Raw genomic sequence first — 26360 nt, forward strand, 5'->3', positions numbered from 1 at the left:
TAAGGTTAGAGTGCAGGTCTTTGCTAGTTAATATAAGTGGAGTAACTGGGAGGTTGGATACATGCAGATGCTCTTTTTTGAAACATCTGTATGTATCTCTCTTTCCCTCTCCCCTACAGTGCAACTTTTCTCTGCACGTTACCTGTTTTTCAGTAGATGTCACTGTTTCCTGAGTTTGTCTTGTGGGATTCAAATCATCCATCCTACTTGTTCTCAAACCAACCTAATGCAAAGATTTCTATCATCTCCACAATAGGAGAAAGAAAAAGCTGCAGATAAGATGTCCTCAACTTAGGTCCAAGCTGCAGCAGCATTTTGGTGCAGATGAAGTGTGAGGGCAGATGCCACTTAATTTGCTGCTCAGGGGAGCAACTGAGACAGAAAATGGAGGGTTAAAATTTCACATCCAGTGACAACCACCTGTTGTAAGCTTAACTAGTTTGATCCATTACTTCAAATTGTAAAATTAAATATTGAGGTGTTTTCCTTGACTTTTGCCTCCGGTGATTTATAAAACTCCTCGCTTGGTTCAAGTGTCTTAGGGCGGAGGATGTTGTACATTGCCCCAATTCATAACATTTACCCAGAAGCAGCATCAAACTTGTTTTCACATATAATGACGGAGCTTAAGAGCTGTGAATAAAACAACTGTTTAAATAAAAGATCTAATGCATTTATATATGGAGGAAATTGTGATTTTATGTACATTCCTGTATAACCAGTAGAAGGTACCAACAGGAATTCATAACAGAATAAAAATATCCTTGATCTGATGTCTTAGTTTGACAGGTCCCTGGCAGTTTACTGCTTGATCAAGCAGGACATCTGGGGGCAGGAATTAGACACAGAGAGCCTATTTCTTACGAAAAGAAATAAATAACCCAAATGTACGCTTGGATGGAGTGATAAAAAAAGAAATTGGCAGGTTAGACAGGGTGAAATGTCTCCTGCACACCATAGGTGACACTGTTGAACCATGTGCTGAGATAACAGCATGGATTGGGGGAAGAGAAACAACAGCGTTTCACTGAGAGAAAGAAGGAAAGACAAATATAGTACAATTGGATATGGAAGACTTGGGAGAACAGAGCAAAAAAATCAGCATGCAATGGTGGAATGAGCTATTTTTACAAAGGTAGGAATGTAGTAAATTATTCTTTTTGTTGCTTGTTTTTTCTGTTTTTTCCCCAAATCTTTTTGTGTATAATTAGAGTCAGAGCTCTTTGGAAAAAGCTCCTCTCCACGATATAAATGTCATTAACAATCCTTTTCAGTGGGGTGGTGGGGTGGGGTGCGTATGTCTGGTTGTATGTGTGTGTGTGTGGGGGGGGGGGCATTTAAAAAATAAAATAAAAATGAAAAAATGAAAAAATATAAACTCATACATTTTGAATTGATGAATTACTTAAACCAGATCTCAATTACACAAGATATTTGTAATCATAAAAAAGTAACGATACCTCTTTGCCATCATCCCCTCCAAGAATTGTATGGTAATTTCTCGTTGCTTTTTACATAAATTCATTAAATGCATTTCTGATTCAGTGGCCCATGTGTGGGCAACAGCATTATTTAGAATGATAATGACAGCTTCAGGATACCAAAGTTACAAATATTTTTATTTAAGAATGTTTTAACAAGGCCAATATTACAGATAACATAGTAGTTTTCAGTGTGATGCAAGGTTTAAATGTTGTACAGTGTAAAGTTGGTATCACTGATTGGACGGTTGACGACCGCATACCCAGATCTTCATCGAATTATATGCCTCTGCATTCTGTCCTCCCTTTTATTATTTAGTTTCCCAAGTGTGGCACTGCATATTATCCTGGCAGATTTTGTGGAATGCTATACAACATGTCATCAATAAACATTCCAGCATCTTGTAGAGTAGTGGTGAAAGCATTTTTTCCTGATCGAAGATTTACACTCTTAGGATCGTTAATGCAGCACAGTCTATCTTCTTGGATTCATGAAAGTCACTAAATAAATTTACCTGCTGAATTATCATTCAGTTACTGTAAATCTAACTGCCTTTAAACACATAAGCGTCTCCCAGGATTCCTGCGAAACTAATAAGCATAGTATTGAAAAACAACTAATTAAGTCCATCAGGATGTAAGCTTTTGTCTCTTCCTATTTATATTTGGGAAGACTCCCCCCATTTTAGTGCTCTTCTAAATCATTCATTAACTATGCAGCTTTCCTCTCCACCCATAGTTTAAACTGTTAAAAGTTTAATAGAAGCTCTTTCCTTCCATTTTCTTAAAATCAGATTTGACAAGAACACAATTCAGATAAAAACAGAGCCTAGAGAAAGTCTGTGTTTTTGAAATGGGAAAAGAATGTGTCTCCTGCAGTTCTCTACATAATACATGGATATACTCATAATACTGATGCACTGTTGATAATTGTTAATAAATTCAAGCCCAAACTGCAGATGGAAATGATGTGTTTTCATGCTCCGTATACTGTGCTTTAGGGAGTTCTGTTTCGTCAGATTAAATTTTTTCCTACAAAATGAAAACAGAATTATTCCAATTGCTGATAGCTGGACTGATTGAGCCAATAGATTTTCTATCTTCCCAGACAATGCGGAGTGTCTCCCTTCCTATGACCTTCTTGGTTAATGATGCAACATGAAATCACTCAATAAATTATAATACGTGGAAAAAAATTGTGTAGCTTTGATTTGAAAAAAGAGCACGTTTGAGGGGAGTTGTGTTTGGTGACATGACGTGAGCGGCTGTGGCGGACTGAGAAGTAGGTCATCCCTGTTGACCTGCCTCACATAATCAGCATACACTGTGTATGTTTGCTTCAGCGTGTGACTATGCTGTTCTAATTCTCCTTTAACTCACAGGAAACAGCAAACAGAGGGTACAGAGGAAGCGAGTCTAAAGGAAGAAAAGCATCTGAAACTGCCTCTAAACATATCTAGCTATCAGCATTCCTATCATTTGTTGAGATTGGAAAGTTCCTCCTTTTTAAAGAAACGCAACAGTGAAATTGTCTTGGTTGCAGAGTCTTTTTTGTCTATGTTCAAGCAATAAACATTTGAAAGCACATTTCTATCTAATGTGCAAAAGATCCAAGTATTCAGTTGTTCAAAGTTACTTTCCTTTTGTTTTTTTTCCCAACACCTCTCTCCCCTCTCTTCCCGATTTAGCAGTTATACAATTTTGTCTTAAACAAACAGCTGAACACTTTGAACAATTTTGCTGAAGAAATTCTTTAACCGATTGAGGTTAACATAGTAAGATCCCTCAACAGCTTATGGGATCCAGGAAAAAAAATCTGCCTGTGGAGTGGTGGATATTGTACTATTATGGATTAACCTTTGACCTAACAGAATTGTAGAGAAGAAGTAGTCTTTTTCGGGTCATGCCCAGGGTCTCTGCCAATAGTTTTTTCTTTTTACCTTCATTTTTTTTTCTTTACACAATTCCAAACACTGTATTGATTCAAGTATGCAGGGGTCGGGGGGTCACCAGGCTCCCCTGCCATGTTGAGCCAAACCAAAACATTTGTCTTTGGCACTCCTTCTAGGAAGTGCTTGATATGTCTTGCAGGCTAGGAGCTGAAGAACATTAATTTTAGCAAGACATGTGGTCGAGTAGAGCAAGATATAAGGTTGGCGTTGTGTAACGTCAGTTATTAGAGAGGAAGGAGAATTGCACTTTAGTGATGAACTAATATCATATCTTCTCTACTTATATCCAACATTTCCATATCATCATTTTCTTCCTCTCATACCAAGAAAGTCAAGCTGTATTCGTTGTTCAATCACCAGTGCCACACATTAAAAAACATATACACACACATATGCAAATACATACTTTTGTCTTGTCTGATTCTTTGTCTGATTCCAGACACCATGCCATGATGATCTCTAATCCGCTTCCTTCCACACTCGCTGTGACCAATCATAGCCTTTCATGATCTGAAATGGTCAGTCACACCTAACAGGATTGGTTGGTTCCAGTCCAAAATGCTGAAGCTATTAGTGATTATGATGAAGGCTGACATGTGTGAGTGTGAGTTGTGTGTGTGGTAGTAGGGTCTGTCTGGGGTCCTGCTTGTGTGACCCAGATTGAGCACGTATTTGAAAGGGTACGTATTAGATGTGATGTTTAGGGCAAGGGATTATAGAGGGCAAAAACAAATCTGGTGTACTCAAGGACATGGCGGATGCTTTTTCACACCCAACTACTCAGACACACACACACACATACACTATCAAACATTTCAGTGCCTGTTTGATCAAAGCACCACATTGGTGAAATCAGTGGTATCAGCTAAAAAAAGATGGCTTAAAATACATTGTTTAACTGCATGATGTCAGGCAAGTATATCCTGCTCAAATGGGCATGAGTAGACAGAAATTTCCTGGGGAGTACAACTGGTAAGTTGGTGTGTAAAACACTCCTTGATTTGCCCTCCAAAAAATCCTGATTCTATTCTGACCCTTCGGACCCCTCATTCACTGCAAGACAAATTAATGGTGTTACCCTTAAATTTTGATGACAAATCTTTGGACGTTTAAAACAACATGAAAGTCAAGTCAGTTCTACACTGAAAAAAGTCTTCAGTTTTTCACAATGCTGGCATGAATAGAAAAAAGTAGATCATCCCAAGCCTTGCATTCTCGAGTAGGATTTTCTGATAGAGCATGGGATCTTGTGATTGCCGGAACTCAAATTGTTTCAAATGGGTAACTCATGTAAATGTCCTCCCTGATTTTGATTTCAGGACACACATGAATATACAAAAACATGCACGAGAAATATTTAGATTTTAAATGTCACTTGTACATCAGTGAATGTTTTCCAGGCATGATAAATGTGCCTGAATATGACCAAAATGAAGTCTCAGGTCACTGCTCAAAGTAACATCATATGCCAATATTGATTGTCAGCATATCTGATATCTTTAACTAAGGGACTGAACCTTTTCAAAGGAAACAGGTCCATAAAGCAAAACAACTAATGGAATAAAATCAATTAAAAATGATGTCCATACAGTATATTTGTGTGGATTCTCACATATCCACACTTCACATGCTTCAGCTAATAGGAGAAATAATGTAATAAGAAAATCATGTAAAATAATGCAAAATCAAAGCCCCAGTAGCATTTTTTTTCTACAAAGTATCATCATTCATATGAATGATGCTGGATTTTATCCCACCATGACCTAGTGAATTAAGTGACCAAAAAGAGCTAAAATATTTGGATACAGGAAAAGTAATCCTACATCTGTCAAAGTGAAGCTGCTGTCTCTGAGGTGCCTCTGATCCTTTCCCACCTTCAGACTGTTCAGCAGTGTGAAAGTTAGTTTCTGGCTCAGCTTGTCTTTTAAGTTTTATAGATTTTTCCTACATTAATTTCACTGTTGCAATCAAGTAAGTCTCTTCTGGGACATTTCTTCTTCTGGAATCCTACTGCCCTGCTACTATCTGTGGTGTTTTATATAAGTTGTGTTTAACTAACTCCCTGTCCTGTGTGTTAACTACATTGACATGGAATTCATTGTACCCAGACATACAGACTGCTTGGCTCAAAAGCCTTCACAGTACCTCTGAATGATCATTTTTTTTCAAAACTTGTTTTTTGGCAGCTTTGTTTATATTGAATCTGGAGTCTTTCAACATGTGACAACAATTAATTGTTAGAGTGCCAAATCTGACCTTGGTAACCCGTCATATATTGGGTCTCATAATGCTTAACACATGGATAAAATTGTAATGTGCTTCCAATTATGAAAGATTGTCAGCTCTTGCTTTATGAGTGATGACATTAAAGAGCAAAGTGAGACGTGAAGTGATCACTGTTTATACAGAATCTGAGAGAACTGAATCCCATCAAAACACATGATACTGAGCTCTGACATCCCTCAAGTGGCAGGTTTTCAAAATATGATATGAGCTGGCCTCTTACATCTGCTGCTCTGCTGTGTGGTAACCAGAGATCACAGGGCGCAGCACATACGTGTCACATAACCTCATATAGCTCAGATTTGAAGATTAAAATTGTTAAAAGCTACTCAGGTTTTACACCTGTAGAAATGCACTTCAGCCATTTTTCTTTCAGTCTTACTAATTACTTCAGTTCTGAAATGGTAAAATATTACAAAATATTGATAAAATATATTGATAAAGATATTGATAAAAATATTGATAAAATTACCCAAAATATTTAACGAGAATTATACAGACACTAAATAAAGCCAGTATTACTGTAAGTGTTACAGTCTGGTATTATGAATGTTCTAATGACATGAAGCATCTCTGTAATTGCCTTACAAAGAGGAAATTAATAAAAACTGGACTTTAGCGCTGGAATAGTTACCTCCTTTGTCTTAAAAAAAATCTTGGAGTCCACCACATGACTACAGAGAGAAAGAAAAAGAATGAAACAAGAAAAAAAATGAAATATATAATGAAAAGAAAAAAAAGAATTTGGGCATTATCTTCGTCATATGACTACAAGCTGCCTGGTTTTACTGAACCACTTCTGGTCATGGTCACAATTTCTAAAGTTTCTATGGCAACATTTCACTTATCTTATTTGGTAAATGATTAAAGACACTCCAGAATGAATACGATTATACTGAGTGAAAATGTGAAAAAGGGGGGAGAAGGTGTGAAAAAAAATTGCCTTTAACCTGCTTGGATTGCAATTAATAAATTCCTCTCAAGTGCTTGAGCCAAGTGACCGTTGATGCTTTGAAGAAGAAACTAACAGTTAGAAAACTTATATTTTCCTAATTTATTAGGCAAACTATACAGACTGATTGGTATTTTGGGGTAATACGGGGGGCTGATTCTATCAAGCAACATTTGTAAAAGCCACATGAGCTCTTTTCAATCAAACTGAGAAAAATGCGAAACATAAAATATTATCATTGTTTTGTTTACTAGGTCATAAAGTCAACCCTAAGGTTGGGAAAGGAGCAATCTTAGGTCAATGATGCTTTTCTCAATGTCACTCTTGACAATGCATCCGAAACGTGTCATGGGAAAACAGGAAAAGAAGCAATAGCAACACCATTGATGCTATATTGGTCGGAACCGTGAGAACTACAATCAACATATCAGGCGGAGAGTTGTTTTGGTTCTTGTGCTCAGTGTTTGATAATGGAGATTTTCTACATGACAAAAACATAGTGGAAACTTTACTGGGACAAAGTAACCCTCTCATGATTATATAATCACTATGAAACTTTCTTAATTACAATGAATTCATCAAGCAATTAGCTCTCTGTTTGCTAAACAATAGCTTCCTGGCTATACAGTCGCTTCCTCTCGATGATTTTCCCATTCGCCTCCAGGTCAAACCATGTAGTGGATTTCCTTCATCCTTTCGACCTAAGCAGGTGAGAAGGATCAGCAAAGACCTTGCATAGCAGCCAGCTGTCACACACTTGTTCCGGAACACATGCATTCTCACAAACATACAGTTCCTGTAATTCAGCACACAGGAGATGTTGTGAAATTGAATTATCTAAACCACTGGGTGATTCATACAAACACACAATAACAGATTTGTACAAAAAAATGGATGGATAGTGAACATGTCTGTGGTCATGGTGAATTCTTCACCCCTCTCGGATGAGGGGTGAAATGTTTTCAAGTAAAGGAATTCATTTCCAGTTGCCACGACAAGAGGATTTTGACAAGATGGATAGTGAAGTATCACGTTTGTTTAATTCATGGCTTCAGACTTTCCTGGCAGTTGCTAAATTAGCACCCTTATATTCCCTGTGAGGTTTTGAAAGAGAACAAATATGCAGGACCTTTCAAGTCACTCATACCTAAGCACACACACTGCCTCTACTCAAGTACACCAACATTTTAAGCATCCCTCAAGGCGCCGTCTCCTATCTTTATGTCTTGAGCTTCAAGCATCACCAAAACACACAGCTGCTCTTTGAAATTGGGTCACACTTAACAGACTCAAACGCAATGTAACCACTCACAAAAAACAAAAAAAAAAAAAAAAAAAACACACACACACACACATATGCATACATACATGAGACACATACAAACACAAACACAGAAAAAATATGTAATATAATGTTGCTGTGACCATATGAGGAACAGCACAGCTTTTATAACAACTCTACCGTTTCTGAATTTTCTCTTTTCTAAGTTGAACTCTAAGGCAATGTAAAGCTCTTTAAAGCTAATCTCATACAGGACATGAAGATTGATACACTGTAGTCTACCAAGCAAAGTAAGTTGTTATTACCTACACGGCATCATTAAAACAGACATGTGATGATGTACATACAACTATTTCTGCCGAAGTTTCTCCTCTCCTCGACTCTGACACAGATGGCTTTGAAAGACTCATTGGTTGCGTTCCAAAGCCAGAACTCTATCATTATCATTCCAGTAATGCTGGCTCCCAATGCTTGACTCTTCATTTCCACTGGGGATATAGTTTAAAAGCCAAGAGTCAGGGGAAACACATGCTGAAATCCCCCAGAGTCACAGATTAAGTAAACTAAGAGGGCCACAAAGTCCCTCTGACACAGGCCCCTTATACAATATGAATAAGAAAACAAAACAAGGTGGCCCCCCATTCCATTCCCTCCCTTCTCCCTCATGCCCCCCTTCTCCTCTTACCTTCCACATGATTAAAATCCCATCATCCACAAAACAAAGTGAAAAAAAGAGGAAGTCAGAGAGGTGGGGAGAGAGAATGAAAGCTATCTTTGGCTCTCTCTCTCTGCTCTGCGGGACACAGTAGCAGTCACAGCGGCACATGCAATGGTAAGCAGCGAACTTGGGAGTCAGTGAGGATGTGGATGTGTCTCCGTGGCTATGTCATCACCTCTCATAACATGTTTCCTCCCCTGCCTGTGTAAGCCTTTCCATCCTGACCCAGCTGAAAGAGAAAGAGAGAGAGAGAGACATAGAGAGAGCAGGGACAAACTAGTGCACCGCCTTCATCTCTTTCTCTCCTCCCCGACTCCTCTCTGACCACCCACCCCCACCCCTCTGTTTCCCTGTATTCAAATCTGCCAGTGGGCTGCCCTGCTTTAAGTAGGCCAATCGCTGGACCACTGAGGGTGGAGTCTCAGCTGATTAAATAAGCTTACAGTCATATGGGTTTATGCACATATTTACTTGAGTGTGGGCATGTAACAGCTGAAGTGAACACAAGCTCATCTTTTATTTCTGCATTCTCATAATAGCAAGTTTCAAGGAGCAAAACAAGGTGTCATTGGATTATACTGTCTTGTTATACAGCTTCCGTTCTGTCCACCTATTCACATATAATCTAAGCAGTTGTTCTGTGGATGCAATTGTGGCTAAAATGTCCCATTTGAATAACCCCACCCATTATCCATTAGCTATAAAATTGCCCAATATGTTGACAAAAAAATGGTACCCTGTTACTTTTGCCGGAATGAGTGATAAGACAAACATCATTTTCAAAGCGCACAGTTAAAATGTTGCAATGTTTAGATGTATTTATGTCATCATGGTATGCAATCAATAATCAAGCATTCAGTAGTTACTTAATAAAAACTGAAGACAAAGAAGAAGTAGAAAAGAAGAATTTTTGTACTCTAAACTTTTTCTGATAAGATTTCCCTTTTTATGTTAAATTATTCATTGACATACTGTTCAAATCCAACATATTGATTAATAATGTCTGCCATCTTCTATTACCTTTACTTTACTATCAAGCAAGGTAGACCCAGACTTAAATGTAGGTGCAGAGTAAACCGAGTTTTCGCATTCCTCATATTAATTCTCTTGTACTCTGTTCTCCCTTTGCCTGAATTTAGTCTTTACAGTCAAATGGCCCATGGGTCTGTGGTTGGCTTTGCTAGCACTCTTGCTTACAGGGGTGTTTTCTTGTGTTGCCTGGCACACCTGGTGCAATGAACGTGAACGTGTTTGGGAACAGCTGTTTTCTTGAACACCCTGTTCCTGACTTCAATGGAGAGTTTTAATTGTGTTCCCTTGTTGTTCAGGGTAAAAAAAATTGAGACAATTCAGGGAGGAGCTCTGTCAAACTTGCATATGTCTTCTGTGATAATGTCTCTCTTGCCTTAGTCAGCGTGCTAAACATTTTTGTGTGGCCAACTCCATAGTTCCATAATTACAGAAACAATAATGTCAAGCACAGCATCATTTTCTCCTTTTGAAGAACTACAGAATTAATTAAGTGGAAACATAGTGTCAATGAAACTCAATCTCCTGTATTCACATTAAAAGCCAACTGCCAATAAAGGGATCATAGCCTTTGTATTGTTGAAAGGCTTTACTGGAAAGTCTGTCGCGAAGTACTGAGTCATATTTCCAATGTCACTATTTCAGTAAAATAAAAAAATTCAGAATGCATGTTACATAATGTACTGTAGAGATATCCATCGTTGTTTATCCTGCACTCAGGGTTCGCAGGGGATGCTGGAGCCTATCCCAGCTGTCATCGGGTAAGAGACGAGGAACACCCTGGAATGGTCGCCAGTCAATCACAGGGTCACTTACTCACTTGGGGCAATTTGTCAATTTTTTTCCAGAGATTGTGGTTTATACAGGGCAAATTATGTCCGCCAAAGTAGCTTATTATATTCACACACAATTAGAAAATATTGAACCATGTAGAGAATGGTGGATTTTGCTATTCCTCTTATTTTTTCTCTTTTTTTGAAACTTGCAGCCACCTAAAAACTAAAGGCAGCCTACATGCACCTCCTCTCAAATAAAATAAAATAAAATAAAATAAAATAAAGAATACATCCCATGTCAAGATTAAGCCTACACAATGCAATGTCCAATTGTACAACAAGGAAAATAAAAAGACTGTTACCAGCATAACTTGTAATGTTTTCAAACCACACTTAGATAGATTACATCATGGAACTGTATCTCAATTCTGTTTCATCTCAGTATGTTGGGCTAAAGATTATAAAAATCACCAGTTATGATCCAAAAGGTGTATTTGATGTATTTTGTTTGACTGTGTATGTGTGTGTGAATGTCTGTGTGTGTGTGTGTGTGTGTGTGTTGGGGGTTTGGGTGCATTATAATGGCTAATGCCCAAATACGAATTCAGTGTTGCTGCAATTTGTCACTGTTTGTATAGAACAGGTGCTTTGTACCTTCTTTTATTGAGCTTCTTTTATTGGTAACCTTGATGAAAGTGATCACTAAATGACCACATGGATGTCTGAAATTAGATGACTTTTTTAGCCTGTGAGAAAAAGACTTTTAGACTTTGACATTATGAACGGAGGTTTGATTACCATTCCCAGAAGCAAATTAAGGCTGTAGAATGACAGAGGAATTGTTCTTTTCCTGCAATTCACAGAAAGGTTTTCAATATCACAGTTGTTGCCTAACCAGACCAAAAATGCTGCTATAATCCAAGCCATGACAATTTCCCCCTGATCTAACCAAATTTTAAAGCAAAATGTGAACACGGAGGCCTCTTGCTCTTCACTTTTTCACCTTGGCCTAACTTCTTCAGTTATGTAATTTTTTTAGTTTTTCTTCTGTCTTCATCCACATTGGAAGTTAGCTGCTTCTTTAGTAGAAATTTTGTTTTCGCTGCATCTTTTCCAAACAACCCCCTTTTCATGTGCTTCACTGGGAAAGCAGCTTAAAATAATCTCCAAGATGTTAGTCAGTCATTTAACCACCCACACAAAGAATATTGCCCGCCATGATTGTAATCTTTGCTAAAAATGCCTCTGCATTCACGCTTTCTTTTGAAAAATATTTTTGGATTGTGATATCAGTTATTATATGAAACTGAAAGCAATACAATACAGAAAATATTAGCACAAACCATAAAGCTAAACCTCTCAATTCAGGTGATGTCAGACCTCGAAAAGTGACTGCTCTGTGATGAGATTCCCAATAATCCCTCACATTTTGCCCCATTGAAATGAGCCCTTGTGGTTCTCATTTGAGTTTAATCCTATCCTGAGCTACAAAATCACATAGCAACAAATGTTTTTGGCACTGAATGTAGTTTTACGCATCAATTAAAATTGATGTCGGAATCTGATAATTTCCAAACAACATGCCCAAAAATCAATGCAGCAATGGCCTGCCATATATTGACATCGATTATGACACAGATGGCGAGTATATAATGTGATTTGAGTCAATTGAAATTCCTTCTGTTCACCTTTGCCTCAGAAATCTGTATCATTTACGGTTGTATATTGGACAGTTTCACTGAACTGAATGTTTGAACTTGAAGATGGAATCATTACCTGTAAGTAAGGATATACTTGATGTGAACTGAAATATTTGAATTATATTTGACAACAATGCTCAAAAATATGTTAATTTACCTCCATATCACAGGTTGTGTCTAGCAGCTTTATTGGGATCAGCCTTGATGAGGTCACTGCCAAAGAATGAAAGTTTCCATCTCTGATTGTTGTGAGCTCAATAATTTGTCAATAATTAAGTTTCCATACCCTTGTCACCAGTCCACTGGGGCATGAAATGTTCTCTTAAACAGTTTAGTAGAATTATTGTACTCTGTGAGATTAAATGTCAACTAGTCAAGGCATCTCAAATTCCTATCAATATTTTTCGTAAGAATTTTTTTTCTTTTTCAGTGTATGTGTATTGTATCTGGTATGAAATTATTGGAAGTTCAAACTATAAGTTTCATTAAGAGGCTTTTTATATAAATTCAGTTATTGACTATCATTATATCTTTCATACTTACTAATTATCAGGTCTTCAATTACCCTCTGTGCGGTAAAATATACAGTATGGCACCACTACGTTGAATTAAAGCAGCCTCTTTATACACTCACATCTCGAGTATTTTGTCGCAGCCTGAAATATCTTCCAAGTCCGTACGAGTACATTGGATTGACCTTGAAATACACTATGCCCACTGTGAAAATTCCCCCAACAGCATAGTACAAGTCAACATAAAAGTCAACAGAATTCAGAATCATGATCAAGGCTTGATTAGGTTATGTAAGTATGTTATCCAACCCTGTGGTTTGTGAACTGGTGAAACTGCAATGAATGAGAGGCGGCAAAACAAACTAAAATTCTATCCATCCATTCATCCAAAAATCTGTGTCAGTGTCTGACAACTGCGAGAAAATTTTTTTAACCCTCCACATCCCATTTGATTGACATGACAACTTTCAGTGTCGAAAAGGATCTCTCTCTTTCTCTTTTTTTAAAAGCAAACAGGAATGAATGGAATGTAGTCCAGTCCGTCTGGTCTCTCTGGATGAAACAATTACTGGGATAAACCATGACAGGGTTACGAGCACGACCTTTTCTAAGGGCATTGGCACTGTGGGTAGCTGAGGATTTATGGAAAACATATGTGCACATAGACATGTGACAACAGCATTATGAACAAAATCGAAATGATGCAAATTATATGAATACTGTTTATTTAAAGTTTAAATTAATGTACAAATATAAATCAGATACTGACTTATGACTTACGTTCCTTTCACACTGTCCCATATAGGCACCTTAAATACATGATTTTAAACTCTATTTAGGTCACAACCAGATTGATCACAATAATAATAAAAAAAAAAAGATATGTATTCCGTATGATCCTCGTGCCTTTGAGATGGCCATGTCTCACTTGTGTGTGACCTTTTCTAGAGCATCTTTGCTGTCACAGCTAAAGGCCTTTAAGAAAATGCCAAACACATTTACCCTCAAACTGACCTCCTGCCTTCTAAGAGAGTTTACAAGTCAAGGTCTGGCTTGAATTAGTGAGAAGATGTACAGCTGGTACCAGCTGAGTAGAGAGGCACGGCAGCTGCTAAGAAGCATAGTTTGGGATTAGGAAGGAAAAAAGGAGGTACATAAAATAACCCAGTATTATCACACTATTCTGCTGTTTTGTAGAGGCTCTAAAAACAGAATTTAGGAGATAGGGATGGCAAACAAGGGCAACAGATTCAGTGATACAGAGAGATGGATTGAGCGGGGCAAGGTAAAAGATGAAGACTTGATATATATATATTTACAACAGTATTTTATTTGAAATTGATCTTTTTGGTATGCAAGGCAATAAAACCAAAAGAGAAAAGAAAACTATCAGGTTCTAGGTGAACTGGACACAAACAGATTATTCAGTATTTCAAATCTATGTAAATTTATGTCTGGAATTTAGTTAAGTGGGATCTGAGGTGGTTATCTGAAAATAAGATAAAGATAAGATTTCTAAAGTTACACAAAAATTATTCTTCTTCTTTTGCTTTCAGCTTTTCCCTTTAGGGGTCACCACAGCGAATCAACCTCCTTCATCTAACCCTACTCTGCATCCTTTTTCTTCACACCAACGAACTCCATGTCCTCTTTCACAACATCCATAAATCTTCTCTTTGGTCTTTTTCTTGACCTCCTGCATGGTAGTTCCAACCCCAGCATTCATCTACCAATATATTCAATATCCCTCCTCTGTAAATGACCAAACCATCTCAGTCTGGCTTTTCTTAACTTTTCCCAAAGACATCTAACATATGCTGTCCCTCTGATGGACCCATTTCGGATCCTATCCATCCCCATCACTCCCAAAGAGAACCTCAATATCTTCATCTATGCTACCCCCTGCTCTTTTTCCTGTCTACTCTTCAATGTCACTGTCTCCAACTGACACAACATCGCTGGTCTCACAACTGTCTTGGACACCTTTCCTCTAATTGTGGCTGATATTCTACAATCACATGGTACCCCAATACCTTTCTCCACCCATTCCAACCTGCTTGAACCGTTTCCTCACCTCTTTTCCACACTTTTCCGCTCAGGACTGTTGACCCTAAGTACTTAAAATCCTCAACCTTCTTAATCTCAACCCTGGTAGCCTCATTGTTCCACTTGGGTCTCTCTCATTCACACACATTGCTGCAACTAACTTTCATTCCTCTCCTTTCCAGAGCATACCTCCACCTCTCTAGAGTTTCCTCCACCTGTTCTCAGCCCTCACTACGGATCACAATGTCTTCTGCAAACATCATGGTCAATGGAGATTCCTGTCTGACCTCATCTGTCAGCCTGTCCGTCACCACTGCAAACAAGAAAGGGCAAACAGCTGATCCCTGATGTAGTCTCACTTCCACCTTGAACTTCTCTGTCACACCCACAGCACACCTCAACACTGTCTTGCATCTAACATACATGTCCTGCACCTGTCTAACATACTGTACTTCTCTGCCACTCCAGACTTCCAATTACAATACCATAGTTCATCTGCAGCCTGTTGCATGCTTTTTCAAGGTCTACAAAGGCACAATGCAGCTTCCTATGACCTTCTCTGTACTTCTCTACCAACATCTTAAAAGCACATACTGCATCTATAGTACTCCAAGTACTGCATCTATACTGCATCAGTGCTCTTTCCCAGCATAAAAGCATACTCCTGCTCATAAATGCCGACCTCTGCTCTCTGTCTAGTTACCACAACTCTCTCCCATAACATAATGGTATGGCTCATCAGGGTTATCCATCGAAAGTTACTGTAATTTTGCACACCTCCATTATCTTTAAAAATGGGCACCATCACACTTCAAGTTCTGACATAATCATCTGCATTATCTGGGCTTGGGACTGGCTCAGACACTGGCTTGTGCCCCTCTGAGGCTGCATTTTACACAAAAATGTATTATGTTAATGAAAAAAATCAAACACCATACAGAATAATCTGACCTTTTGAATATGTCGCTCACTGTGCCGATTCTGCTTCCTGTCCTCCTTGTTGCTGTGGATCTTTTTTGAAGGCTCAAACAGAATTCTGATTTGAGTCCCACAGAAAATCAAGTGACTGGATCCACAGATCCCCTTATTGGATTGGAAAGTTTGATTTTGGAAAAATTACTTATCTATTTCAGCAATGGCAGCACAATAATGAACAGTTATCAGAGATGAGTTCCACCAATATATTTGACAAAATATATGTTTGAGAAGCTATCCTAGCTCTACAAGGAGCAAATGAAAAAAAAATCCTCATTTTCAACATTAGCCTCAAAACTTCAGGGGATACTGGCTAATAATGGACATAATCAGAGACTATTTGTTTCAAACCATCAGCCCTCAGACATTTCTGTCCTGCATTAAGAAATACTGACACGTTGTGATTCCAGAAAAACATTGTGCATGAGCTCATGCATCATTGTGAGTGAATACATCAATCGAGTGATGAGTTTTTTTTTCAGTCACCAAATTAGTTTCTAAAAAATAACCAGAAAAAAGTTCACTTTTCTTTAGTGCCAAATCCTGAATCTCCATCAGCTACAAGCTGATGTCAAACATAATAGAATGCGATGAAAATCTAATCCAGAGAGATCAAAACAGAAAGTGTAAATGCTGTCAGATTTATGGGCTTTCATTTTGAGAGTGCATCGAGATCCACTTGTAAACATATTTTATGCATACAAATCTATCCAGATTCATCACCCGATTCTGAGATTACTCTGCATCAACACTCAAGGTCATCTTCTGTCACACTGAATAAATTCACTGCAGTATCATTCAGGCTAATGCAAACGTGACCATGCACAGACTGTACGGTAAATACAAAACTGCCCAAAACTCATCAACAAATTTGAACATAACTGCACAGACTAACACTTGCACACAAATGAATTACAATCATGCAGTATATATAACCAAGTAGTTTTGACACCCCCACACAAACACCCACACGCACAAACATATGTATAAATATCAGTGTCAGGCAGCATCAGCATGAGCTGTCAATGGCTTCAATGTGTCCCCAAAATGTCACTTAAGGAGTCAAACCCTCACTGCCTGTCCTCCATTTCAACAAAAACCTGCTACAAGCATGAATCACCAAATATTTGTTTCTTGCTCATAGCATAAAACAAGACATGATTTTAGTGCCGCAGTGTTAAACGATTGAAATTCAGCACATAATTATTACTAGCCATCGCTAAAGATGTCTCACTTAAACATTAAAATAGTATTTCACTGTACAATACACCATGTTTGCATGGAGTGGTCAATCTGGTCAATCATTGGGAGAATATTTGCAGTCTTACCAAGTCTTTTGTTTCTTCGTTCTTGCTTGTTTTTTTTTTTCCTTCAAATGATGTGATTTTAGTATGTAGAGGTGAAAAGCAAAACACATATTGTGTCTGTGAAGGCTGTTAGTCATCCAGGTCATGGTAAACTCTCACACACACACACACACACACACACACACACACACAATAAACACATCCATACATACCTAAAAATATACAAAACATATTAGAGCATTTTGACCTCACCATATCAGCTCAGTCTGAATTCTATAAGTGCATAACTTATTGGACTGGACATTTATTTTTACTGCAGTGAAACAAATAATAAAATAGTGCAACTAAGTGCAACTCTATCATTTGAAGCTGTGAAGGGAGTAATTAGAAATTCTATGTGAATATGTGGATAAAGAAGCATACTGTTGGTTTAGATGAGCTTCACTGCTGTGAAAAAGGTTGAATTTTTCCCAGATGTGCATAGTGATGGCGTTAAGCATGAATAAGTTAAAAGTTAAAGTCAGGCTCTTCGACCTGCCCTGCTCTCATTCTCACAGCACCATGTACCTCTGTGTGTGGTTAATGTTATTCAATGGTAAATGCAGTATAAAGTCAACCTGGAAGTGAGAAAATATTCTGATTTATGGGCCTGCCATCATCTGTGACAGCGAGAGTGCAAATACACATAATGTAGAAAGTGGACATGTCTTACTTGTCTCTTTTTGAGTATAAAAGCAATGTGTGTTTCTCTACCATAAAAAGAATGAAAGATGACTATGGAGTGAAGTACAGAATCAGTGAGAGGAATTGAGAGCTGGAACATTAATCAAAGTACATGCATTTTGTATGAAACTGGGAAGGTGGCATGGTGCAGTATGCTGTCATTGCATCCAGTAATGAATAATAGATGGAATAAATGATGGTCTCAGTTGGTTCAGTAATGAGTTCAACGATTAGTAGACTTTAATACAGAGCTGTTTAAAACACAACTATGTCATTTACTCATTCACACAAGACACAAATATAAACACATTATATGTCACATTGGTTGACCATTGTTTTCATGTTCAAATAATTAATTTAATGTTACATTTATTTATCTAACTTTTCTAGGTAAAGACAATGGTTATATTGTTCATTAGAAAAATGTAAACAAAGTTTTCAGCTATGACTTGAGGTGTAACTCAGGAATCTATATCTGTATTATTGTGGACTATGACACAAGTTTGCACAGTCAACTTGTGTCAAAGTGATTTAAAGCACAGGAACAAGGCAAATATAACTTTGCTTCCCAATTTGATAAATGGTTACGCTAAAAGAATTTTTAAAATAATTTATTGGTACAATATGTAATATTCAGCTAGACCAAAAAAGGTCCTGAGTAACAGGGTTGCTATGATCAGTTATTATATTCTGTATTGCAAACCTTCCTTCTTCTTTTATTCAAAAATCACAATTTTAGCATTTACAACTTTAAGGCGAACTTTCTGCTGAATGACTAACTTGAAATCCTTTAATCAGATGCTCTTCCATTTCTTTTCTTTTTTAATTTATTCAGAATCACAAATGTGTTTCTCTGGACCATGGATTTGTGTAAAGTCAAAGTCAGAGGACAAATAAAATCAATGTATCATATTGATTTTTCTAAAAGACAAAACAACCATTATCACTGTTTATTTGCAAGACTATCTGTGCATCAATTGGGTGTGTATAGGATTTAAGTGTTCAGGTACACACATGTTTCTTAATGTTAGGGAGTCTTTTTGGGTAGAAATTGAGCAAGTGTTATTAGACTGGTTAGTAGACTGAAATGCATGCACTGGGATGTAGCTTTGTTTAATCATGCACACACTGGCCACTCAGATAGCAGACCGCTTGTTTGTTGTTTTTGTCTAATGTTTTTGCTGCCCCACTAACTTTGGTTTGTCATCCTCATTCCCTCAGGTACATTGGTGGGTGATATAAACATGTATGTCATGTCTTACATTTATAATGCGTAATTTTAGATAAAGACAGAAGGCAGCAGATGACCTTACACACCCTACTTCCCTTAGCTTTTGTCAGATACTGTCTCAGTCACATTTAATTCACAATGCAAACAGGCACACAGGGATTTCATGGCACCCTGGGATGGATCCACAGAGGGACAAAGCTTCTTATGACCAACAACATCTGTTTTCAACATGGTATTTTGCTCTCATAACATGGCTTGCTTCCCTAGCAAATCTTGGCTACGTCCACTGGCTGCACCAATACCTTGTTTCTATTCTTCTAACATCAGCACAGATAAATACTGCCACACACATGCACCCGCACACACACACACACACACACACACACACACACACACACACACACACACACACACACACACACACACACACACACACACACACACACACACAGTTAAGTGGATCAATAAACCACCCTTTTCAAAAGCATCGAGATATACAAAGTGACACTGATGGTAGGTGTTTGTTTACTGCCCTCTAAAACAAGCAAGGCAGCGTAAAAGGCAATGAGTGATTTCACACTTATTTTTGGAATGCACAGTTAATGCATCCCAGCGCATATGCGCTGTATTCACAAAGAAATCCATCCAAAATGATCTGGGCTTAATTTGAAAAACATCAATAAGAAGTCAAAAAACAATGTGTATTTTCTTTTTTTGGACCAATAAACCATTATATTGCTATAAAAAATGCTGCTTTAAAAAGAACTGCTTTATTCCACTTTTAATGATGATAAATATTTTTATAGAGCATACATTGTCAAAGTGTTGTATAAGTGAGACGGGTAAACACACCTTGACTATATGTCGAAGGATACACATAAACAAATGCAGACACAGAAAAGCTTTGAAGAATCACCGTATATCTGACATTAAATATCTTCCGCTGCATTTTTGGCTTCATTAATGTGGAAAATATCCCATTGTCCAGATGATGCCCTTTGTTCTGGAGGGGAGCTAATTTACAACTGAACATTGCCCATTATGCGGAAAGAATAAAAGAATGAATTAGCTATTCAATTTCATGAATGGCTTTGTTGCATTCATCTGATGTTGATAGATCTAGTTATCAACAGAAATTCTTCTCCAGGTTTGGCTGGTACAAGGATATTATTCAAATTAACCACACTTTTCCATTATCTTACAGTCACCTCTGCTTGCACTATCATATGACTGTCTATCATCATCTAACATATGAAAAAAGATGGCTCTGTCTAACTTAGTAGGTCTTTAATCTTTACTGATATTTGTTGGCTGCTGTCCCGACAACATCAATCTGCATTTTAAGTGAGCAAATACAAAAGCTGTAAAGTCTGACAATGTCTTGTTTAATTTCAAAAGCCATAAAATGTTTAATCATGTGCCAGTGTTTTTGGCCAGGTTTAGGTTGTGTCATGTGACTACATGTGAAACAAGAAGTTTGAGATAGCAAAACAACACCAACCTCTTTAATGTACAGTCTTTAGCTCTACATTAGAAAAAGAATCTGTACTGGCAGTGAATCTAGTAACAAGAATCTGCATTCTTATTATTTTACTACCGTCAGATTCAGTGATTCATTTTGTTCATTGGCTCACAAATTGGACAAAATTTGACAGTTTCTTGGGTTGGAAATGCCAGTCTTGTGGGTAAGGTGATGGTGAAACTTTATGATAATGAATGCTGGAGTGTAACTGTGTCTACCCGTTGATGAGTGAACACTGAGGTCCAACCCCTGCATAACTCTTTCCAGTACAGCTCATAGATGAATACATCATAATCAATTACATGCTATTTAATGCATGATTTTGTCTGTTATAATATGACTGAGAGCGAACACAATCGCTTTGAGGTTCGGTTCTACTTTGAAAAACCACAAATCCGGCTCACCCCAATTAGATAGCATCTTTTCCTGGAACCATATCGTTCATCATAATATAGTATCATGAAACTTCTAATCTGTACACATTTTTGTAAACAGGGCTCTCTCAGCTTTGGGAACAGCTCTCTAGTTTATGAACTCTCCATATGGATACATCTATCTGCATCTTGTGGGGCAAACACTATCTCTTTGTTTCAAAGAGCAACGTACATGGACTGAGCCGTCATGTTAATCAATTGCATAGTAACCTGCACAAGCTCAAATTCTTTGTAAACTAGATGAGAAAAATTCTCAGCCATGTCAGGGTGCTGTTTGAATTGTATTCTGTCAGCATTCTTTACGTCTGACTCATTGTATTCAGGTTCTGTGGACAATTATTCTTGCCTTTTTCCCAGATGAAAAAGATCTATCAAGTCATGGTTGCTCGTGAACAGAAAGGTGTTGTCTTATTCAGAATCACCTTGTATTAAACCACTTTTAGACTTCTGTGTTGTGTCACCAACACTTTTTCCTCTGGAACCCACTGTGAAGTCCAAGGTCAGAAAATCACATTAACCATGTAATCACATGAATATGTTTGTGTATTAATTCTCATAATGTGTCGGGCCTAATTTCAATAAAGCCTCTCTGGTTCTATTGTAACATATATAACTACTGAGGAAATTATTCCTTGAGAACCAATGAGCAATTACACTGTAGTTTGAGCACTCTTCCTTCAGTATCCTAGGTTCTGTGCTACTGGGGAAATAGCTGCTGCTTCTATCCAGAGAATACTGAGTGGATTTAAGTGGTAGATGCCTCGGCAGCAATCGCACATTAACGACACCTCATACCTGAACAGGATTACCAGTCACACATTGACATTACACATTCGGATGGGTTGTCATTTGCAAGGTCCTGCTGCTAGGACAGACAACAGTGTTCCCTGTACCCAGGACGAGATTATCTCCGCTGTGCCCCCGCCCAAATCTCTTCTCTCTTCCGCCCCCTGTTTATTTGTTGCCTTCTCTCTGAGGAACATCCAAATTCAGCTGTTTCAGTCAGTGGGGACATCTTTGGTCAGGATTTTTTACAAGGTAATGGAAGGTAAAATCAGTGTTGTTGATGCCAAAATGCTGTTCACCGCTAACGGCAGTGCTGTGTGTTATCTTGCTGTAGATTAGCATTACTGTGTGGCGGTTCCTCACCCACTGCACCATTTATATTTTCTTATATATAAATAAATTTGAATGAAAAGTCACTCAATCCTCATTTTTTTTTCTCTTTCTTTAGGATTTACACTCAAGAATTATGCTGAGCAGTTAGTTCGGCCAGTGAATGAAATTAGTTAAAAAAGGCAAAAGTTGTGCCCAGCCAAGACATTTTGTGTTGTGGTGAGGGTGCTCCTGACTACTATTTCAAGAGAAATAAGGTAGAAATTGGAAAATAATATTGAATAAAAAAATCTCCATATACATATATTATACAAAGCTTTTATGTAAGTTTGGGAAAAAAAAAGTATTCCTGATGATATTTTAATAGTTTGCAGGCCAAGTTCTAGCCGCCCTCCATGCAGTTATTTTGCCAAGTAGAGTTGCTGTGTTGAGGTCTGGACATCAGTGGACTGAACCCTCCAACTCACTGCAAGATTGAAAAGCTGATTTTAGATATATTTTCAGTGTGTTGCAAGCATGACTGTGGGGTGAAAAAAAAATCAAGAAATGGATCCAGAAATTGAGAAAGAAAATGGCAATAGATCTTAACTGCCTTTTTGAGCCACACACCACAGTTTTGGAGCCATGGCCAACATTTGGCCCAGTATCACAATCATTTGCATGGGACAGCACAACACAGTGGCCGCACTTAATGGAACTGAATATTTTGTTGAAACTACTTATGATATTTAATATGCAAACTCATTGCAATTGTTAATGCTACTTGCATGTACCCAAATTAAATCCCATATTTTTTTTTTGATATATGGTCTCAAATTTGTGACTAGCGTAATTATGGATAAAGAGAAACTTAGGTTCAAGTTTAAGATAAGATAAGATAAGATAAGATAAGATAAGATAATAATAAAGCAGCTGACTGCTCTCAGAGCAAAGTAGTATTCAAAAGATAAGAATCTGTCCATCTTGGTGAAATTGTAATGGAATCCAAGATCAATTTCCCTCCTGGGTTCACACAGCATTGGTACACTCTTTAAAAGCTTCCCATTGTCTTCAGTGATGGTAAGACTTAACTATTGTCCTGTATTGGCACAAATAAACAACTTATCGAGATAAGATGGAACATCACCATGGACAATGCTGCATCTGGCCCAAAGCTGCATGTTTATCTGAATTGGAAAGGGAGAAAATGCTCTTGACAAGTTCACTTGGTCCATCTCATCACCAAGTGTTTTTGGCTCTTTCATGCTTTGTCATGATGTAGATTAACATTCAAGTGCCATGTTTGGTCATCCATAGAACAAATCAGCTAATTCATAAACTCCAAATACCCATGGGGTGGATAAATGAAAGGTATTACAAATATAATGCCTTTACTTCCATTGAAACACTCCTGGTTTCATTCAAGCTCCTTCTTTAATTCATTCTCTCTTTAGGAAACCATTTTCTTTAGCTGTGGTATAAGAGAAGAGGGTGGCACAAAGCCAGAGTTCTGCTGTTGGGGGACTGAAACTCGAATGCCAAGCTCTTGAGTCCTCAGCAGAGAGATGGAATTTTGGAGCTGGAATGTGGGGGGGTTTGGCTAAGTATGAAAAAGACTGGCCACATTTCCAGTTGCTGTTGCCAAGGCCTCCTGGCTTGAAACCATGCTGAGTTCCAAATATGGCAGAAAGAGTGTTAAAATAATCAGACCACATTGCAAAAACAGTTAAAAGAGGGAATGCTTGAGGCCATTAAATTCAAGAAATATTGTGTTATTACAAATAATGCCAAACATAAAGCTTGAAAAAGTTCAGATGGACAGCCATTTAAACCTTAGCTTTTTCTCGGGAATGAAGATTAAGATAGACTTATAGGTGGGATGAAAAGCAGAAGCCTCCCACAAATATGCCACAGAAACTCACTCAACTCTGACCAGTGTCAAATGTCTTCTCAGATGGATGCTAGATTTCAAAGTGATACTCAGAAACAATACACCAGGAACCTCTACGATATTTTCCTTTCATTTTGTGAAGATATCCACTTCTAAGTTGTTATCCAACTATATAGGATTTTTTTGTCCGCATGTGACCTATTGTATGCCCAAGTAAGTGTCGTGTTTTCTAACATTCCTCCACAGATCATCTCACTTAATTTCAGCTCAGCCCCCAGGTATGAACTTGACATGTATTGCTATTACTAACTCTTCTTTTGCAATATGTAAGCACTGATCAAGGAACAAGTGTTTGAAATTTAAAATTTGGAAACCAGACACCGAAAGTGTTTTCATTTATGACCTACATCCTCATTCTTCTTGGACAACAAAATGAATAAGGCAACCAGAATACCAACAAAAAAATCTATCAAAGAATTACAAGCTTGCTTATCCATAAATCTTGAAAAAATCAAATTAACTTTATAATCTATTTGACTGAAAGACTGTTATTGGAGGCAAAACTTTGCATTGAAGATGATTGTTTATTTTGGTTTGATTGTCAGTGCATAATGAATGAACCATAAGTGGAATGTCTGTAACATTATTTTTTAAATCTAAAAACAAATCTGTGTAAATCAACACATTTGTGCCATCAACATTTTTGGTGATAAATTTTTACTGAGCTAGCAGGTTATCAAAAACTGAATACCTGGAAGAAAAGTGCAAGCCAACACATGTGTCCATCATAGATATCTCTGTTAAGCTTTAAGCTTTGCAAAGTACTTCATAATTAATAACATTGTACATACACTATTTGAATTATTTATTGACCAAGTCAGTTGCAATATACTTCAGACACATTGCAGTGCACTGAAGCAATAAATGCATGCGAACTTAAAAGAAGTTGAACTAATAATCATCTGAAAAAAAAAAAAAATTCTCATATTTCTGTTGAATGAGTAGAGATTATCATGCATCTCACAATAGTTCAAAATACAGTACAGAAACAAGAATTTTATTGTTTAGACAAGTTGTGTGTATGATATTGTGTATATGTGTGTGTGTAAGGACTTGTATTTTTGAATATGACGATTTCCCAGGATGTACATCTTTTATGCTTGCTCTGGCAAAACATGACAAAGAGATTCAGCAAAACATTAGCCAACATGACCAACAAATGCAGCGATCCAACTTTTGAAATAAAGAAAGCTGTGCAAGAAAATCTTTGGAGACAATGACAGCAGCAGACATGTGCATTCACTCCCCCGCCTGGACCACATGGACCCATAAAACCTCCTTAACACCCCCCAACCATCCGAAAACCTCCCCCTCCCCCTGACGCCCCCATCCCTCAGCTGTATGACAGCCCCATTGTGCATGTGCCACAAAAAAAATCTTAAAAAAATGAATAAAATAAACACATCAGCTCTAAAGGAATGGTCGCAATGAAAGTGAATTAAGCAACAAAGGCACTTACATTCAAGAGCCTCACATGATCCTCCGACAAAAAAGAAGAGAAGCGTGCAATGATTCCCAACTGAGAAAACAATAGTGAGTAGCATTGAAGAGAGAGAGAGGGGGAAAGAAAGAGCATGTGAGGGGAATGAGAGAGTTGGAAGCATGGCAAATGAAGGTGACAGAGAAGACGCAGGTTCATGCATCCATATACCCGGCATGTTGATACAAATCAAAACACTTGGGATCTTTTCTTGCATGTCCCCTCCTTCTCCTCCTCCCTCTCCTGTTCTGGTTTGCCTCCCCCACCCAACGCATGTCTTCAGGTTTGTCATGTGCTTAGGTTCAGGCAAGCGTGAAGCAGACAGAGGAGAAGAGGACTGCAAGGGCTTTGTCCAGCAGTTTGAAAACTCTTGTTTTTCATTGTGTGGAACACTGAGCTAATTGGCTCCTTTTGTGTGTTTGATCTGAAGCAGATGGATGGAGAGGCAGGAGAGGATATCCAGAAACTTGGCTTATCTACAGTATCACACCTTCCTGGGACTTCCACAAAAAATGAGTCCATGTCTCCTGTGGAAAATTGCGCTGGCTACAACCAGTTCTTTTAGGTACACAAGATATTATTTTACACATACTTTTGATGTTCCCTCTTAAAAGCTGACACAGACTGCTTCAATTTTTAATGTTGTTTACAGCTTTTCTTTTACCCCTGTTGCTTTGAACTTTTCATTGTTTCTAGATAAATGTGGAGAAATACCAATTTGGAGAAAATTGCTGATCCAATTACTTCCACAACAATTTTAAAAACATATAAAGTATTAATATTAAGTACATTACTGGTAGTAGAGTGGTGACCTTATCCTTGTGTTGCTGATGATCCTGTTCTGTAATGTATCAATGCGAGGGGTCTTTTTAAGGGATTTATGCTTGCACTCTTTTATACTATGTATTGTA

General features: G+C 37.8%; 1 protein-coding gene across 3 annotated transcripts in view; it reads right to left on the reverse strand.

The window, feature by feature from the left end:
• The window catches only part of LOC147233355 (E3 ubiquitin-protein ligase Midline-1-like), a 53868-nt gene extending 28307 nt beyond the window's left edge, over window positions 1-25561 (reverse strand). Inside the window, exon 1 of one of the 3 annotated variants that reach the window (XM_086148062.1) lies at window positions 25429-25561. The gene's annotated coding sequence lies outside the window, so the exon portion shown is untranslated. The other 2 variants (XM_086148063.1, XM_086148061.1) reach the window with 2 other exon arrangements.
• Window positions 25562-26360: the final 799 nt, after the last annotated feature.

This window comes from Fistularia commersonii, chromosome 6, assembly GCF_037954325.1.
Source record: "Fistularia commersonii isolate RoL2024-O1a breed Wild chromosome 6, RoL_Fcom_v1.0, whole genome shotgun sequence".
Classification (NCBI taxonomy): domain Eukaryota; kingdom Metazoa; phylum Chordata; class Actinopteri; order Syngnathiformes; family Fistulariidae; genus Fistularia; species Fistularia commersonii.